The sequence below is a fragment of the Triturus cristatus genome, chromosome 1_1, assembly GCF_964204655.1.
Source record: "Triturus cristatus chromosome 1_1, aTriCri1.1, whole genome shotgun sequence".
NCBI lineage: Eukaryota > Metazoa > Chordata > Amphibia > Caudata > Salamandridae > Triturus > Triturus cristatus.
The window spans coordinates 28,141,290-28,153,765 of record NC_140579.1 but is presented as its reverse complement, the minus strand read 5'-3'; the positions used below and the strand labels follow the sequence as shown (position 1 = coordinate 28,153,765).

The following is a 12,476-nucleotide window of genomic DNA, read 5'->3' as shown; positions in this document are numbered from 1 at the left end:
GGCAAACAATACAGTAGTTAACACACATTCAATGTGTTTACAGAATTGGATGCATGGTGCATGTGTGCACCAGATTTGCTGTTTAATCTTGACACCTGAAGCTTGATCAGTAAGGGCTACATGTTTATTGGTGCAATGTACAGAACAATGAGAGGTTAATATTTCTATAATAGTCCCTATGACAGTGTTCTGTTTTAGTAGTTTCCTCTTTTTACCTGGGATCAACCTCTGAAAGGAATCCATGAACAGACCATATACACTTAGAATTTGTTTATGATATTGAATAACTTATTATTTTAAATTTGCGTAATTTATAATTATTGTGCATTTTCTTTATGTTTTTAGACAAGATACATTCACTTAAAGGTACCTTGTCACTTGAAATACCTCAAAGACAGATGCTAAAAATTGACTTATTATAAGACGTATACTTTAAAACTTCTTCGGACCTGCGAGTAGTCAGTGGCGCAGCACAGGTCTAAAGAGAATGCATTCTAAAGTTGGTGGCCTGAAATTGTAAAGGCCTAACTGAAATGCATTACTCTGAGCAGGAAGTGAAGTCCCAATCTAAGCTCTGCCTGGGATGTAAGGCCAGAAAAGCTGGGCTACAGATAACACAATAACACAGATTAGATTTCAATGCACTGTCAATTCTTCTGCAACAAAATCTCAGTTCTTCAGCAAAAAGTAATAACCGCCATTTACTAGCACTTCAACCAGACCTGACAGACCTTACCAAACATCTATTGATCTTATCCAGAGAAACAATGCTAACTTCATGACCCCAGAAAAAAACTGCTAAGAAATGAAGTCCATTCACTAAGGTGGTCCATCGGACTAGTGCCCCGCACAACGCCCACTCTAGAGGACTACAACCCATCAGCCCCATGTGCACACCTATTCTAAGCGCCCCCACCTTTTGTGCAGCCATTCCAGATGCATGCACTCATGCAAGTGACCTCTCACTGCTGAAGAAACCCTCCTTGGACCCTTCAATGCTCGCCGACTACAGCCCAATCTTTTCTGTGACCTATCCACAGATGCCTCACCCAATACCTCAAAGACCATCACTCCTCAACACCACTCAAACACAGCATAGAAACTGCCCTCTTTGCCGCCATGGATGACATCGGCGTGACTCTGGACGGAGGAGTTATGGTGGTCTTCATCCTTCTGGACCTCTCTGCAGCATTTGTCATGGCCTCCCACCTCATCATCCTCTAATGCCTGTACAAAATTAAAATCCAAGGACTTTCATCTGATGGATTAGCCTAGCACCACAACCTTCATCTGCGGAGTTCCACAAGGATCTTCCCTGAACTCTAATATCTTCAATGGATATATGATCCTTCAGACAGCGTCATCTGCTTTTACTACATTAACGTCCGCTCCTCAGATCAAGTTAATTGCCTGTATGATGGAAATTGCCCACTGGATGAAGACCAACTGTCTGAAGCTGAACACCGACAACACCGAAATTGTGACCCTCGGGAAGGACCGTGGGACTAGGACCAACATACCACCCCTATGCCAAAACCTTGGGCTCGTCATTGACAGCAAACTCAACATGACCACCCAAGTCAACATTTTCCACACCACGTGCTTCCACACCCTGAAATGCTGAGGAAGGTTTTGAACTGCCTCCCAATCAGCACTCAGACAACCATCTCATACTCTCTTGTCAATGGCAAGTTGGATTACGGGAACACCCTTTTTGCTCAACTGAAAACTCACCTGAAGGCTGCAGACCATTCAGAGTTCGGCGACCAGAATCACTTGCAGCCATCAATATATAGCAATAGGATGCAGGCACCTACCATCTTGGTGAACATTGAAGAGGGAGGAAAGGAGGAAACTTTCATGATAAACGGAATTAGCGCCGGAAAGGGTTTTTGACAATCACCAGATCCTCTGTTTTGTCACCATTGATCTGGAAGAAATTATTCGCCATCTATCCTTTAGCGGTGTAGAATTTTGAAACAATATCTACTTTTCCAAATGACGAGATGTCTCAGAAGTGTACTTGTCCAGTAAAAACCTTTGCTGCCCCATTCAATGCCATGTAGTGAGGTGGCAAATTATAGCAGTGTTCTTCTTAAACCAGAGCTATTATAATAGCTTCTGCATCTGATGATGCCATGCTGTCATTATTCCAGGCTGTCATTATTGTAGCCTTTCTGAGAATACCACACTCAGTAAATATCAGTGCTCTTTTCCGTCAGATCTCTCTTTTGAATATTCACATTCTCTGCATATGGAGAGGCTCTGTTTATGCCAGAGTTCTGGCCACGGTAGGTCTCTAAATATGGCAGCACTTCAATTTTGCCAGAATTCTGATTATAGCAGAGTTAGGGATAGATCAGTTTTTTAATTATACCACTTCTCTGTTTCTTACTTTAGTTTTATAATAAGTGTCTTGTGCATTGCTCTGGCAAATTTCGTTTTAAGTATCCACTTGGTTTCGCAAAATGTTACTTGAAATATACTTTAAGTTCAGTGCATGGAGTGCCCACTAAGGATCAAGAAGACCACTCACAGTCTAAGACTCTGTGCACAGTGTAGTTCAGCAGATCCATTCATCTCAGTGTATCTCATTTCTTCGTGGTTGCTATAGTTGTGAGATAGGCCTGATTCTTACATCTGTTCAGATGTGTAAATTTGGCATGCCTGCACAACATTTGGTTTTGCACTCATTTAAAGAGTTGCGAAGTGTAGAGTCAGGACTGGAACGCCCAGTTATATGAAATATGCATATAGTTACATGTATATGGGTATTCACCAACTACTCCCCAACCCCTTCTGATCCTGAAAGAGGTCATTCCTTTTCTCTTGACCGGGACAGCAGCAAAACCTTTTCCAGGGGGGAAAGGGACTCCACCACCCCTTGACAAAAGGTGGGGTGTAGGAAAAGAAAGGTGCTTCTCCATGAGGGAGAGCATTGTTGCCCTGGAGAAGAAAAAGCAAAAAGAATTTATACTTTGCAAGTTTTCACAAGAGCAAATATATGTTTGTATAATTGCTCGAACAAAAATGGATTTCAGAAATATTTGCTAGCAGTATACTCTGAGAAACTTGCAGCTTCCAGGAGTTTCCAGGCCTACTTCTGTATACTGTTGTGACTACCGTGACATTAATGAATCTACAACCATACCAGGCCGTAGAGAGGTGGGTGTACAGTTGTGACTTTCTTTAAGAACGGGCCCCTCATTTATTTATTTTCACCTTGCCATAGTGGTTTTGCCCTTCTTCATTATTATTTTTTCCAGACATATTCACATGTATCAAACATGTTTTATTAAATGATGCTTTAAAGAAATGGCATAAAAGTTATTTCAGAATTGCACTGCACCATTTTGTCGAGTTGCATACATTTTGATAGCACTTTGTATTAAGCAACAAATTGCACAATAGTTGAGCACATCTGGCTGTAACCATCGTTCATTTTTTTTAACTTGCAGAGGGGAAATTTTATTCTGAATGGAGTCACCAACCTTGCTTCCATTTTTGAACATGTATATGTATTCCATCAAAGAGCATTGTAGAAGCTCTATTTTGCAAACGTGTATATATTGGAAATCATTGTCAGTAAAGTAAGGTTATCCTTGACTCTAAATAATGTTGTGGTTGTTGAGCAATAGAAATTCCATACCGCCCATTGAATAGCACACAAGCAGTTTCTATAACGACTGGTAGGGATTGATGACATGTTGTCATATTTCTTTAGGAGTTTAATATATTTTGCATAAGAAAAGTTTTTAAAGCTAAAGGAATGTACTACTTCCACCAGTTGATAAACATAACATTTAAACAAGGTGCACTAAAGGTCTGTTCAGAGCATATTGGAGGAAGGGGAGTTGTTATACATCCTAGGGTCAAAGTATTGCTTCCTTGGGGACATCGTAGAAAGCGGGCCCTTGACTCTTTTGGAAGCCTTCAACTTTGATGTAATGAAGAGCTATCTCTAATCAGTGTGTTTTCAGGACTTGACTACATTTATTTTCTGGGTGGAGGCCTCCTAGACAAGCATGCTTCCAGACGGCTGTTCCTTTGGGCATTGGAAGATTGTTGCAGGCGCTCTACCTTGACATATGTGTGACTATAGGAGGCGCCCACCCAGAACAGACCATGAGGCAAGTAGCCCCCGGCACTAGGTATTTGTTCCTGGTGAATGAGTTAAGAGAGGTAGGTCCTCTCAACCTCTTTTATTGCACCTTTCACTATATTTTAAATAAGTTTAGGGATACATATATTTAGCCCTGATGAATGCTTGAGATCTCCTCTAGGCTACAATAGAAGGGCAGAAACATGTTGGTATAACAACTCGGCGGTACTTAAGGGTCATAGTAATCACGTACATCCTCTGAGTTTACCATGTGGGATTTTTTAATCAAGCCAAGGATACCACCTGAGTTAATGATACTTTGTGGTATATCTTAAGGTTTTTTATAGATATAGAACTGGATCCAAGTATTTAATCCAGAAGAAAAATTAATGTTCGAGTAATATGAGCTGCAGATTACACACTTTTGCATAGATCGCCATCTGGTGTTGGGCCCGGATGTTTGCAGTTTGTTTTTCCTGTTGGAAAGTCTTTGGAAGTCACGAGGTCGGTGACTCCTCCCTTGGATCGTATTGCGCATGGGCTTTGGCTCCATCCTCAGATTGTTTTTTTCCGCCATCGGGCTCGGATGTAATACTTCGCGCTCCGGTTCCGAACTTTCCAGTTCAACAATCGACGCAATATACTCGCTTATCGGTATTCTTCAGATCCAGATCTCCTTAATCATCGACGCTTCTTCGATTCCAGTCGTCGACGGCGGCCTTCGGGCCTATCCCGGCTCCGGTCTCGGCTGGTGGAAAGAACTCCATTCAAGAAGTGCCCTCGATGTGGGTCCAAATTCCCCCACACCAATCTTCATGAGGTGTGCAACCTCTTTCTCACCCCTGAACACGAGGCTCAAGACTGTCCCGCCTGCAAGTCTTTTAGATCGAAAAAGACTATTCGAGATCGAAGAGCCAGACGCAACATTGGGCACTCCTCGACCTCTGCTCCATTCGACATCTTCGGGGACGACGTCGAAGCTCCAAGACAGCAGCACACCGAAGAAGAAGACCTCGTCAGTGCTTCAGAAGCCGATGACTCGGATGTGGAGGACATCAACCCGGCGCAGAGGGTCGTGAGTACTATACCCCCTCCCACACCCGCGCCGACACCCAAAAAGGCTCCGGTCACACCTTCGCCTTCGGGCCTAGGCAAGACCAAAGACACTGCTTCAACCACCCCACCTTCGGGCCCGGTGAAGAAGCCAAACAAGCCTTCCGGTGGCTCGGGCTCGAGCCAGCCTGCCAGCGGTACCGAAAAACACACTTCGGGACCGAAACACAAATCGGCCTCTACCTCGACACCGAGCTGCGCATCGAGGCCCTTGGGGTCCAAACCAAGTATTTTGATGCCGACCAAACCACATAAAGCCATCGGCACCGACACTCCCGCGCCGAAGTCCACCTCAGCGCCGACAAAAAAATCGGAGGTTCCTAAAAAACACAGCACGGACAAGCATAAAAAGTCATCGGCCCCGAAATCCTCGGCGCCGACGGAACAACCAATTTCACAAGAACTGTTTACGCCGGATCCCTTACAAAAGACACTTACCAAGGATTCAAAAACTGGACATTTGGTTCTCTCTTCTAAAAAGAGACACTTGGACAAACCAACTCCACCTCCACCTCCAAAGAGGAAGGACACTGCTACCGCCCCTTTCAGAATTCCTTCCCCACCTCTTCTACCTCCTTCACCCTCTCCCCCTCCGCCCCCTCCACCTTCTCCACCCCCACCTCATCGCTCCGCGACCCCGTCTCCGGACGATGATAATGAAGGGGACCTATATTATCCAGGGGATGTGCCACAGGACCCCACCCCTACAGGATCCCCAGACCCATCAGATGACTATAATAATCCTGACGTTCCAGATGTCCCACAAAATGACCTCTACCCATCCAGGCCATCTCCACCGGAAGACTCATTGGGTTTTCATCACCTTCTACAGAGGGCGGCACATTACCACGGGGTAGAACTACACACTGACCCAGTAGAGGAGGATTTCCTCCTCGACACCTTTGATACCGCTCATAGGTCTACAGCTATACTACCTATGCCTAAGGGGGTGATAAAACATGCACCAGAGGTCTTTAAAGACACAGTTAGGGCTAGGGTCATTAACCCACGTATAGAAAAAAAGTATAAAGCTGCCCCTACAGACCCTGCTTATATCAAAGGGCCGGCGCCACTGGATTCCCTAGTGGTCTCCACCGCACGAAAGAGATCAAACTCCCTGGAGTCAGACGAAGCACCACCTCCTGACAAGGAGTCAAAGCTCCTAGACGCGTCAGGAAAGCGCACTGCGTCACAGGCAGCCAATATATGGCGTATCGCCAACACTCAGGCGCTATTGGCCAGATACGACAGAGCTCATTATGATGAGTTGGAAATCATGCACCATCTCCCAGAAAAATACAGAAATAGGGCCAATGAATTAATCCAAGAGGGTAAAACCATAACTAATACCTCTATACCAATGCGCCTTAGACGCAGCAGACAGAGCCTCCAGGGCCGTTAACACTAGCGTCCTCCTCCGTCGCCATGCTTGGCTCAGAGTTTCAGGCTTTAAGCCTGAGGTACAGGCCTCCATTCTAAACCACCCTTTTGACCAACAACATCTATTCGGTCCAAAGGTAGATGAGGCCCTAGAGAAAATGAAGAAGGACACAGATACGGCGAAATCTATGGGAGCCCTGCAGTCACACCCTCCAAGACGCTCCTTTCGCCGCTCTTCCTTTCGGGGTACGGCCAGAGGCTACTCCTCAGATAGCGCCTCCACTTCCTACAAATCCCCTACTCCATCCACGTTCACATGGGGTTATCAAAGGGGCGGATATAGAGGCAATAACAATAAAGGCAGAGGCAAAACAAATACCGCCCGCTCTGCCACAACACCTACCCAATGACTTCCCCCCGCTCCCCCCAGACCATTCCACTCCAGTCGGGGGCAGGATACAAAATTTCCTTCGCGTCTGGGAGACCATCACCTCAGACAAATGGGTAACCCAAATTATTCGTTCAGGGTACTGCCTAGAATTAACATCTACCCCCCAAACATCCCACCCAGGCAACGCCCAATGTCACAAGAACATTCCACGTTACTAAAATAGGAGGTAATCTCCCTCCTACAAAAACATGCCATAGAACAAGTCCCCGCCAATCAGCAAAATTTAGGGGTCTACTCCCTGTACTTTCTGATACCAAAAAGAGACGAGACTCTACGACCTATTTTAGATCTCAGGCCTCTAAACACTTACATAGATTCGGACCATTTTCACATAGTAACCCTTCAACAAGCACTCCCGCTCCTCTCCCAGAACGACTTTCTCACCACTCTGGACTTGAAAGACGCATACTTTCACATTCCGGTACACCATGCTCACAGAAAGTATCTCAGGTTTGTAGTGGACGGGCAACACCAGAATCACAGAATGTTGAGCTGAAGCAGAAGCTCCAACCTGGTTCCCCAGTTGCAAAGTCTGCAGCTCTGGAAGTAACACCACATCCTCTCCCCTAGGTGCAACATTTAATCAAGTGGTCAACTGGATAAAAAAACATAAAGAGTACAAATAATTTAAAAGTTCTTTTTCGCTATTTGAAAACTCAGAAAATATGTCCTCATTTTAGTTTTTTAGAGCACTAACCATAATTTTGTTGCAAATAAGACCCTCTCATATATGTATTTTCTAAAGGAAATGCTCTAGGTATTACAGTTTTGATTACATCAAGATGACATCAGGCGTTCCACACTTTTGTAATAAATATAGAATGTTAAGAATCTAGTTGTTCATTGGGATACTGTTGAGAGGCAGAGGCCAGGGGCACGGACTCTGAAAATTGAAGGCAGGTAGGAGAGTGCAGAGGCAACAATTTGACCACACTGGGCAGGCAGGAAGGGCAGTAGCAGCACAACAGACTATGGAGGGCAGTGGAAAGGGGGGGCAGGGGCAACAAACCAACAATACAGGACTGGCAAGAGAGGCTGTGGCAATATAATAGACCATTGTGGGCAGAAGGAAGAGGCAGTGGCAGTAAAACCATACATGCCAACAGACCTGTTTCAGCCAGGAAACGTCCAATGTTTTTAAGCTCAAATGGGCTTTATTTGATCTGTCTCCTGTCTAAAATCTCCTCTTTTTCAATGTAAATCAATACAGTTTTTTTTCAAAATCTCCCTCTTACCAAGTTCATAATGTTCGCAAGTATGGTACAGTGAATCATGGTAGGCAGGAGGAATTGGGGTAGGGACATGGACTCGGATAACAGAGGACAGGAGGGACATGGAGAGGTGCACCAAACAGACCCTACAGGTCAGGCATCAGGGTTTGCAGCAGCAAAATACACCACACAGCGCATGCAGGACTGGAGTGCAGCACAACAATCCATAGAAAGCAATAGGGAGGGGACAGGACCATGCACATGGACAACAGAGAACAGAGGGGAAAGAGGCAATGGTAGCTAGCTGACCATAATGGACAGACAGGAGAGGAAGCTGCAGCATAACAGACCATAAAGGGCAGGAGGGACGGTTCAGGGGCATTACAATGGAATAGACAAGCCAGGAGGGAGGGAATAGGGGTCTGCACATGGAAACAGAGGGCTGGGGGCAAGGGGGCAGGGCAGGAGCAGCAAGATGACCGTGGAGGTCAGGCAGGATGGGCACTGGAAACAAGACACACCATGGAGAGCAACAATGAGACTATGATGGCATACACACAGACCATGGAGGGAAGGTGGAAGGGGGTCAGGGGCAGCTAGCTGACCACACAGGGAAGGTGGGAGAGGCCATGGCAGCACAGAAGACCATGCATGGCAAGCGGGAGGGTTAGTGGCAGCACAATGGCTATGATGGGCAAGAAGGAGGGTGCAGGGGCATGCACAAAGGACCATGGAGGATAGAAGGGAGGGTCAGGACCTGGGCACAGACAAGAGAGTTCAGGGAAGGGGCCTCACAACAGACCGCGCAGGGCAGGCAGGAGGAGCAGTTGCAGCACAACAGACCAGGGGGGGCAGAAGGGTGTGGCAGTAAAATGGGCCATGGAGGACAGGAGGAAGGGGATAGGGGCATGGCATGTGGACAGGCAGGGTGGAGGTGGCAGGGACAGGTTACAGTCATCTGATAATGCTAGGCAGGTGGGAGGGGAGTGGCAGGTCAACAGAACACTCAGAGTAGATAGGAGTGGCAGGTCCATGGAACGTGGTGGGCAAAAAGGATGGAGCAGGGGCATGCACAAAGACATCGGAGGGCAGGGGGAGGAGAATAGGGGCAGCAAGCTAAGCACAGAGGCTAAGCAGGAGGTCAATGATGGGCCATAGAATTGGGCAATGGAGGGCAGGAAGAGTGGACTGGTACATCATGCTAAATGGAGGGCAGTAGCAGCACATCAGACCATGCATGGCAGGAGGGAGGAGGCTAGTCCATGGATTCAGACAACAGAGGATAGGGAGGAGGTGGATGGGGCAGCAAGCTAACTGTTCAGAGAAGGTGGGTATTAGGAACTTTATTGTTTTTAAAATGTGTGTCTGTGCGAACTACTTAAAATATGAACAAGTATGCAGCATAATCTCACTTTTATTCAGGAAGAAGAAGATGTTTGTGACTGTGACTCCGGGCTCACTTGGCAGAAACATCCCCTGACCCTCCACCCCCCCATCGCAACATGTAATGCCCGTGAAAAGGGTAGGTGGACGCAGTGTTATATAGAACATAGTCCTGAGAGAACGATTGAAAAGATATAGTATATGGTATGAACTATGCACCAAAAAGTGTGATATAAGATGAACCAGGCGTAAAATATAATATGCAATACATTGTGCGCAATGACAGATTCATTGGAGAGCACGAGATAGCACAGGCACTAGCGCGTGCTATGCGATATGCACAGGGCACTGTTGTGTAACCTAACTAGTCTCTAAAGTTGTAATATAAAATATGTGCTGGGGAGTGTAACGTTGCATATGCACTGTGACAAAGATATGGATCCCAGATTGTAATATGTATGGCATAGCGCTGTGCGTTATAACATAGGCATCGAGGAAGGCACGTTAGATGGGGCAATATAACCCGTGCGAAGTCAAGTGTGGCATGACATATTCACGGGGTGGTGTTACAGTGCACAAGGGCGAGAGAGTGTCATAGCATACGCACTAGCTGGTGGAATACAACACAGTGGTGTGAGGCACTCGACGGGCACTGGTGGGTGTAACACAGCATCGGGCTCAGCCAGGAGCACGCTGTGACTCTCAAGTGAGGTTCGTCTCCTTTCCAGAGAGTAAAATAAAAAGTATTACACATCCAGCGGTGGATGTGTGTTTTATTAACCGTGAGGGGGATTTCTTGCATAGTTTGGTCGAATTTTTGTCGTATCCCCTTTGAATGGCTTGGTGTGCGTGTATATTAAATGTGCCCGTCAATAGCTACCCATGTTTGTATAAATAAACAAGGGTGTCTACTTGGAGAGTACCCACCGGCGGGGGCGCCGGAATTAGGCACGGTAGGGCGTCAGACACGTCTGAGCTTCACTAGCGGTGTAAATACATTCCATGTGGATTCATTCTATGCATAGTCGCCTTTTAATGAATATCACGCAAATCGTCATGGTGATAGGTACATACGGTTTGTCCAGCATGTCCTAGGTGTTTCTATAAATATATTCAAAAAAATAATAATAAAAATCAAAGGCCGGCCCCGGGGGATGGGGTCCCCGGGGCCATAAGTGGCCTGAGGAGGGGGGCAACGCATCCCCCTCCTAAAGAATTTTTTTAAAAAAAGGCCATGACCCCGGGGTTGGGGTCCTCGGGGCCGATTAAGGCCTTGGGAGGGCCAAATTAATTTTTTTCAACAAAAAAAATTAGGGTGCAGACCCTCGGGGATGGGGTCCCCATGGCCAGTAAATTAGAAAAAGAAGGGGGGCCACACAGCCCTCCTTCTTAAAAAAATAAAATAAATAAAAGACCGGCATCGCACCGGAGGCCACGCCCCCTCCTTGCAGCACTCTGCAAACACACCCCCTGGCCAGTTGTAAGTTGGGGAATTAATTCCCCTTCAAAACTGAGGGTCTCTGAGGGCCAACTAGCCCGACAGGTATCTCCAGTATGCGCCAGGGAGCTGCGTTGCAGACAGGTGTTCTGAGGCCACGTCCCTTTTTTACACCTCTATGCAACGCAGCTCTGTGGCGCTTACTGGAGGTTCCTAGTGGGCTAGTTTGACCCTAGGGACCCTTAGGATTCAAGGGGACTTAATCTCTCAACTTAGAACGGCCACAGGGCGCGTTTACACAGTGGTGAAGGGAGGGGACGGGGCCTGAGGTGACATGTGCAAACACGCCCTGTGGCGCGTTTTAAGTTGGGGAAATAATTCCCTTTCAATCCTGAGGGACCCTGGGGGCCAACTAGCCCACCAGGTGCTTCCAGTAAGCGCCACTGCTCTGTGTTGCAGAGGGGTGGTGCAGGCCGTGCCCCTTTTTACACCTCTCTGCAATGGCGCTTACTGGACGTACCTAGTGGGCTATTTTGCCCCTAGGGATCCTCAGGATTCAAGGGGACTTAATCTCCCAAATTAAAAAGCGGCCACAGGGCGTGTTTACACAGTTGGGAAGGGAGGGGACGGGGCCTAAGGTGACGTGTGCAAACACGCCCTATGGCGCGTTTTAAGTTGGGGAAATAATTCCCCTTCAATCCTGAGGGCCCCTGGGGGCTAACTAGCCCACCAGGTGCTTCCAGTAAGCTTCACTGAGCTGCGTTGCAGAGAGGTGGTCCAGGCCGTGCCACTTTTTACACCTCTCTGCAGTGCAGCTCTGTGGCGCTTACTGGAGGTACCTAGTGGGCTAGTTGGACCCAAGGGACCCTCAGGATTCAAATAAACGTAATCTCCCAACTAAAAACGGCCACAGGGCGTGTTTACACAGTGGTGAAGGGAGGGGACGGGGCCTGAGTTAACGTGTGCAAACAAGCCCTGTGGCGCGTTTTAAGTTGGGGAAATAACTCCGCTTCAATCCTGAGGGACCCTGGGGGCCAACTAGCCCACCAGGTGCTTCCAGTAAGCGCCACTGCGATGCGTTGCAGAGAGGTGGCCTAGGCCGTGCCCCTTTTTACATCTCTCTGCAACGCAGCTCTGTGGTGCTTACTGGAGGTACCTAGTGGTCTAGTTGGACCCTAGGGACCCTCAGGATCCAAGGGGACTTAATCTCCCAACTTAAAACGGCCACAGGGCGTGTTTACACAGTGGGGAAGTGAGGGGACGGGGCCTGAGGTGACGTGTGCAAACACGCCCTGTGGCGCGTTTAAAGAGGTAGTTTTAATCCCCTGCCCTATTATATACTAGGGGCTTACAGAGGAGGTTATGCTGATCACAGGGGGACCCCAACGCATAGTGTTC

At 47.3% G+C, this 12,476-nt stretch overlaps 1 protein-coding gene across 1 annotated transcript in view; it reads left to right on the top strand.

Annotated features, from left to right (window-relative positions):
• Positions 1-12,476, top strand: part of LOC146869217 (interferon-induced 35 kDa protein homolog) — a 211,855-nt gene that overhangs the window by 55,962 nt on the left and 143,417 nt on the right. The window lies entirely within an intron of this gene.